This window comes from Choloepus didactylus, chromosome 3, assembly GCF_015220235.1.
Source record: "Choloepus didactylus isolate mChoDid1 chromosome 3, mChoDid1.pri, whole genome shotgun sequence".
Taxonomy (NCBI): Eukaryota; Metazoa; Chordata; class Mammalia; order Pilosa; family Megalonychidae; genus Choloepus; species Choloepus didactylus.
Genome location: NC_051309.1, coordinates 156,344,906 through 156,350,763, shown reverse-complemented (window position 1 = coordinate 156,350,763; position 5,858 = coordinate 156,344,906). Strand labels below are relative to the sequence as shown.

Genomic DNA, 5,858 nt, shown 5'->3' with positions numbered 1-5,858 from the left:
TCTGATTCCTACATGAATTAAAGATTAGAGTTGTATATTGAGGACAAATTACTATTGGATTTTGCATTTACTCTTCTAGTTACCCTTACTGATGAACTTCATTTCTTCACACTATTAAAAGCCACTCTCTCCTGTGTTTTCCTTTCTACTTGCAGAATTCTCTTTAGTAATTCTTGTAGGGCAGGCCTTTCATGGATGAATTCTATCAGTTTCTGTTTATCTGTGAATATTTTAAACTTTCCCTCATTTTTGAAGGATGGCTTTGCCAGATAAAGTATTTTGGGTTGGCAGTTTTTCTCTGTCATTACCTTAAATATATCATACCACTGCCTTCTCACCTCCATGGTTTCTTTTGAGAAACCAGCACTTAGCTTTATTCAGGATCCCTTATATGTGAGGAATCACTTTTTCTCTTGCTGCTTTTAAAATTCTCTCTATCTCTGGCATTTGACATTCTGACTAGCATGTGTCTTGGAGTAGCTCTATCAGGATTTATTCTGTTTGGGTTATGTTGCACTTCTTGGACATGTATATTTATGTCTTTCATAATAGTTGGGAAAATTTCAGCCATTATTTCTTCAGATATTTTCTTCCCCTTTTCCCTTCTTTTCTCCTTCTGGGACACCCATGGCACACATGTCTGTGTGCTTCATGCTGTCATTCAATTCCTTGAGACCCTGCTCAAGTTTTCCAATTCTTTTCTCTATCTGTTCTGTCTGTAAGATTTTGATTGTCCTCTTTTCTAGTTTGCTGATTCTTTCTTCTGCCTGTTCAAATCTTCTGTTGTATACCTTAAGTGTACTTTTTTTTTTTTTTTGGATACTAGACCTTTATTAGATATAATTTACAAATATATTCTCTTATTCTGTGGGTTGTCTTTTCACTTTCTTGATATTATCCTTTGATGCCTGAAGTCTGTTGCCTTTTTTAAAATAAAGTTTTACTGGAAAACAACCATGCTCATTCCCTTGCATATTGTCTGTGACTGCTTTTACACTACAATGGGACAGCTGAGTAGTTGCAAGAGACCAAATGATGTGTAAATCCTAAAATTTTCATTAAAAAATTTGCCAGCCTCTGTCTTGTAGCATATACAGAGAAAAGTGAAAGATATTACTTATAAGGGGCAATGATGTGCTGAGTACATGTCTACATCTAGCAGTCCTCTGGAAGAGTTCTCTAGTTTGAGCACTTTAGTTTTTCATTATAAAAAGTGTTTAAAAACAATTAGTTCTAACCATTTTTTTTCATAATTCAGCAAAACTATTAATTTGTCATTAGCTTCCAGATAACTTACTTTAGTTTATGTGAACACCTAGTGGTGTTGGAAGGGGCAAGGGCACTCCCTTTCTTTACCTCATTTCTCTTCCATAAGAGAGTACACAAAAAGTGCAGAACAAAATCCTCCATATGTAGCAGTACTGCAACTTTGCTTGGATGAGGAAAATGCTGATGTTTTCCTCTCCAATCAAACTATAAGTATGTAAATCTCTGACTAGTGCTTTTTGTCCAATCCAGTCAGATAAGTAAAAGTTCATAAGAGAAATTATGCTTTAGGAAATAAAGATGATGAAAAAAAACATTTTAGCCTGGTATCATACAATACAAGGAAAAAGAAGATCAAGAAAGCAGCTTATAAAAGCCAAGATAATATAACCAAGTTATATTCATAAGACCCTACTCTTAGTAACAGGAATACTCAAGAATATGCAATATAAAAATAATAAATTCTTACCATTTATTGAACATTCATCATTTGTCAGGGTACTGTGCAAAGGGCTTTGCAATCACAGATCTCTAATTCTAAAAACCTTTCTTAGGTAGACAGTTAAAGCTGTTTTTTCACAGAAGTAGAAAATGAAGCTTAGAAAAGTTGAGCGATTCATCTCAGGACATAAAACTGCTAAGTGACATAACTGAAGCTTGAATCCAGGGTTTTTTTCCCTTGTACTTACTGTATTGAAAAAGAGCAGAATAAATTGTTCTTGAAGTTTAGCTAAATCTCATCTGTAAAACCCCAGATAGAGCCTAGCATTCTGATATGGCAATAGCTGTCTTTCACAATATTAATAAATAATATGGAAAATCCACTGTGTTATCATGAGTTTGGAAGGCAAGGTGTTATCACAGATAACAATTATAAGCTATTCTCATCCTAAGTTCAAAAGATTTAGAACCTGTTACTCAGAACAAGAAGCCCTCTGATTCAAATATAAAACATGGCATTCTACTTAGTCACAAGCAAATTCCATTTTCAAGCCATTTCTGTTTAATAAGAATCCAGCCTGCATTCACCAGTGATAGAGATAATATTAAACTAAGAGGTCCCTGAAGAGGTTACAGTGTTGACAAATCTCAAAACCATGGTGCAACCTACAGGAAACAAATCTAGGCCACATAGCCATAAGTCCTTGCAATGACTCCATTTTAAGACAGTGTTTCTTCATGCTGCACCTATTCCCCAATGTCTACTTGATGAAATACCACAATCACCATGGGATCTACTTTCCTGCAGTCTTGGGGGGACAGGGGCTCTGGAGGTCAGGGGAGCATTTGCACCCCCAAATCCAAAGGGATTCCTGCCATGGATTACACCACCACTCCCTAGTACTGTGAGGTATTTTCAGTAATTCAACCTAGACCAGATTTCAACACATGGTCCCCATGCAGGAAAGACTGCTCTGCTTCAGGCTTTACCCACACTTTATACTTGATATAGGGCACAAAATATTCCAGAGCTGTGATGTGCAAATAGAACTTGAGTGTCTTAGTGAATTTTTGGAAGCAGATTCTCAGCGATACCAGCTTGTGTCACTGGAGATGTTGGCAGCCAGCTTCAGGATCTTCTCATATTTCTCAATCTCCTCAAACATTACACAGGTCTCCTCTTCAGTCAGAGGCTGCATTTTCCCTCTTGGCCGGAACACCTCTAGTGTATTTTTAATTTCTCCTATTGTGCTTTTCATTCCATAAGTTCTGTTATTTTTCTATTCATACTTAATATTCTTCTTTATTCTTACCTAGTGTCTTCTTAGTATCCTTTATCTCTTTGGCCATACTTTCCTTCGTCTTCTCAATTTAGGAGATTTGTTTGAACATCTTTGATTAGTTGTTCCAAATTCTTTGTCTCCTCCAAAATTTTAATTTGTACTTTGACTGGGCCATATCTTTCTGTTTCTTAGTTTGCTTGCTATTTTTTGCTCATGTTTAGGCATCTTACTATCTTGATGAGTTTACTTTGAAGATAAGCTTTTCTGTGTAGCCTAGGATTTTATTGTTGATTGATTGGCTTTGCATTGAGACTCTTCTTTGACACTTGGTTCAATTTATTCTAGACCTTTAGAATTGCCTGTGTTTGATCAGGTTTCAGGTTTATTTTTCAGCTCTTCTTCATCTGATTCTTGCCCTGGGCATGCAGTACAATTTTTAAGATTGTACTATTTAGGCAATTGTTTCATCCCCAGGGGACAGATTCCTTTCCTCTGTTTCTTCTCCAGGAATCTTGATCTGCTCTGATTGTTTTTGTTTTGCCTCTCTATTTTTCTTTTCAAAACTCTCCTTTCATTGCCTCTAGCTGCTTTCGCCTGGAGGGCAAGGTCTGAGAGGAAGGTCATCCTGGAAAAGAAGACTTTCCAAGTCATTATTTCCCAGCCAAAAACAAGTCCAGGAATTCATGAAGGGGTACAGGGCAATTATAAGAATCCTGGGGAGAGGGTCAGGAAAGCTGCCAAAAGGCATTTGTGACAGTTCCCTGAAGCTGCGCTTTTGTGGCCTGCCTAGCAGATGGTGCTCCTCAGCAAAATTTTCCCTGAAGTCTACGTAGGCCCTGCTTCTTTGAATCTACACTATCTTTGCCCCCATTGGGGGTGGGGTTGAAACAATGGCATGGCTGTTTCTGTCCATGGCAGGCTGAAAGACCTGGGACCCAGTGATCTAACTTTGCTGATCAAGAGCCCTTATCAGTCCTTGACCTTGCCCTGCCCTGTTCTTGGGGAAGAGGGCTTCCAGGTACCTCTCCATCCATAGGAGCCAGCTAGGAACTGGACCCCAAGTGGCTAGCCTTGAGAGTGGGGGATGGGCATCAGCAGTCACTGTGGAATGACTTATTCAGTCTTTTTACCACAGTGTCTCAGTGTCTTTGTCCCGCTCTTTGCTTGATGCTATATAATGCTCCCTAGACTGTTCTAGCCTCAGGACAGTTATTTCAGACAGTTTCTGCCTGTCCACTAGCTGTTTTTGGAGGAGTGAGCACTGCCCTCTACTCTGCCATCTTCCTGGGAGGCTCTTGAAGATATTATGTTAAGTTGTGGCCCAATTGAATAAGGTTGGGTCTTAATCCACACTACTTGTTCCAGTTTGCTAAAGCTGCTGGAATGCAAAATACCAGAAATGGATTCACTTTTAAAAAGGGGATTTATTAAGTTACCAGTTACAATTCTAAGGCCATGAAAATGTTCAAATTAAGGCATCAACAAGAGGATACCTTCTCTGAGGAAAGGCTGCTGGCATCTGGGGTACTTCTGTTGCATGGGAAGGCACATGGCAACCTCTGCTGTTCCTTCTCTCCTGGGCTCTGTTTTCAGTGGCTTTCTGTCTCAGCTCCCTGGAGCTTTTCCTCTCTTAGCTTCTCTGGGACAAACTCTGGATTTCATCTCTTAGCTTCTCTTGCTTTAAGACCTATCTTGTATGGGCTGGGTCACATCTCAATTGAAATAGCCTAACCAAAAGGTCCCACCCACAGTAGGTCTGCCCCCATGAGAATGGATTAAAAGAACACGGTCTTTTGTGGGGTAGATAACAGCTCCAAACCAGCATACCACTAGAGGAGTTATAAAGGGAATAAAATTGAAAGGTAGAGTCAGAGAAGCCCACAGAAGTAGCCAGAAGTCATCAGGAACCTGGAGGAGAAAGGAAAGGGCATCATCATGCAATGAGAAAGCCAAAGAATCCAAGAACTGCAGCAAGCTAGATGCTAAAAACCCTAGGAGGAAGCAAGCTTTCTAGCCTCTGAAACTGTAAGCCAATAAATTCCTACTGTTAAGCCAACCTATTGTGTGGTATTTGTCTTAGCATCCAGGAAACCATGTCTCTGATTCACATACTTCTCTCCATTCCCACTGCCAACCCCCTGGGCCAGGCCACCTGAAACTACAAAATTTCATGTTATTCTATAAACATTTCCTACCAGACTTTTTCACCTCCAGAAATTCTTTTCTATTTAATCTGTATCTGGCAGGATGACCTTTTAAAAGATTCACCACCCTGTATTTTTACTATTCAATGGTTTTCTATTGCCTGTAGAAATAAATTTAATCTCTGGAACATAATTTAAAGAGTCACTCACAAATGCCTTTTATTTGATTAACTTCTCTTCACCCTTCAACTTATCTGTCACTTCCACTGGGTGCTTTGCTGGTGTCCAGGTATGGCTTAAGTCACCCTGAAATGCTTTTCTAAGGTGCTTTTGTAGTTTTTCTTGTTACAGTCTAGAGCACACTGCATTGTCATTGCTTGTTTACTTGTCTGTCTGCACACTGTAAACACTGTGAGGGCAAGGACCATGTCTTCATTAATGGGGCACACCAAATAGACATAGTTCCTGTTGAAGACACACTTGCTGTATAGTGAAAGTGATAGACGTTTATCAAGTAATCACTCAAATATAAGTAGCAGGATTCTGTTTAGAGAATTTAAACCAAGGTCCCTGCCCCCACCCCTTACTTGAAATTGTTCTTGTTGTCTTATGGGTCTTCACCCATTCATTGCTTTAGGAAGAAGGCAAAGACAGGCTAAAATAATCAGGACATTGATCAGTTTTGAAGTTACTAATCTATTGTGAGACATTAGTCTCCAAGGCC

General features: G+C 39.2%; 1 pseudogene; it reads right to left on the bottom strand.

Annotated features, from left to right (window-relative positions):
• Window positions 1-2,427: 2,427 nt before the first annotated feature.
• Window positions 2,428-2,906, bottom strand: LOC119529887 (annotated as a pseudogene).
• Between the last annotated feature and the right edge of the window lie 2,952 nt (window positions 2,907-5,858).